General features: G+C 43.4%; 1 long non-coding RNA gene across 2 annotated transcripts in view; it reads right to left on the reverse strand.

Moving 5' to 3' along the window:
- Positions 1-677, reverse strand: part of LOC110390357 — a 13,023-nt gene continuing 12,346 nt past the window's right edge. For both annotated transcript variants that reach the window (XR_002433717.1, XR_002433716.1), the window contains one exon: positions 1-591. This is a non-coding gene — a long non-coding RNA (uncharacterized LOC110390357). The remainder of the gene's footprint in view (positions 592-677) is intronic.

A 677-nucleotide genomic window follows, 5' to 3' on the forward strand; every position in this document is an offset into this window, starting at 1 on the left:
CCTGGACATCTAAGAAGGTCTTTATTTATTTGGCTACAGAACGCTACTGATGACAGCCTTTGGGGCACTGCCCCTCTTTGCTCTCTTCTCACAAAACCTTGCCCTGGAGGGCAATCAGATCCAGGCCGTATCACCCTTCCTTTCTTGAGAACTCCTTAAGTAGGCTGCATGCAGAGCACCCAAGGCACTGACAATTACAGGACAGAGGGTGAGAAATACTGAGGTAGGAGACAAAGCTAAGCAGCTACTTCCATGTTAGGGAGTTGGGATGACACATGGAGGCTCAGCAAACCTCAGCAAACGAGTTGCAACCAAATTGACGTGGTGGCCAGACATCTTCACATCTTGAGTCTAGTCTTCCTGAAATGGCCAGAGTCACACTGGCAAGCACTGTAGGCAAACAGACTGATTGCTAAACAGGAGATTTATATCCTCAGCAACTGTCAGTCTGCATCTTGCATAAACAGTTTATTCAGATTATCTGAAAAGATGTATATACATAATCCTTCCTTCTACAACAGTTGCCTATGAGCAGGATATCAGAAGAGCCTTCCAGAAGCACAGCAAATCTTCTTCAGTTTCTGCAATTAGCTGTTGAAAATAAAAAGGAATTTTCATTGACCATGGCTTCTTATTTTAAATAACCAATTTTTCCTATGCAAAAAAAAAGGGGAGGA

Source organism: Numida meleagris, chromosome Z (assembly GCF_002078875.1).
Source record: "Numida meleagris isolate 19003 breed g44 Domestic line chromosome Z, NumMel1.0, whole genome shotgun sequence".
Classification (NCBI taxonomy): domain Eukaryota; kingdom Metazoa; phylum Chordata; class Aves; order Galliformes; family Numididae; genus Numida; species Numida meleagris.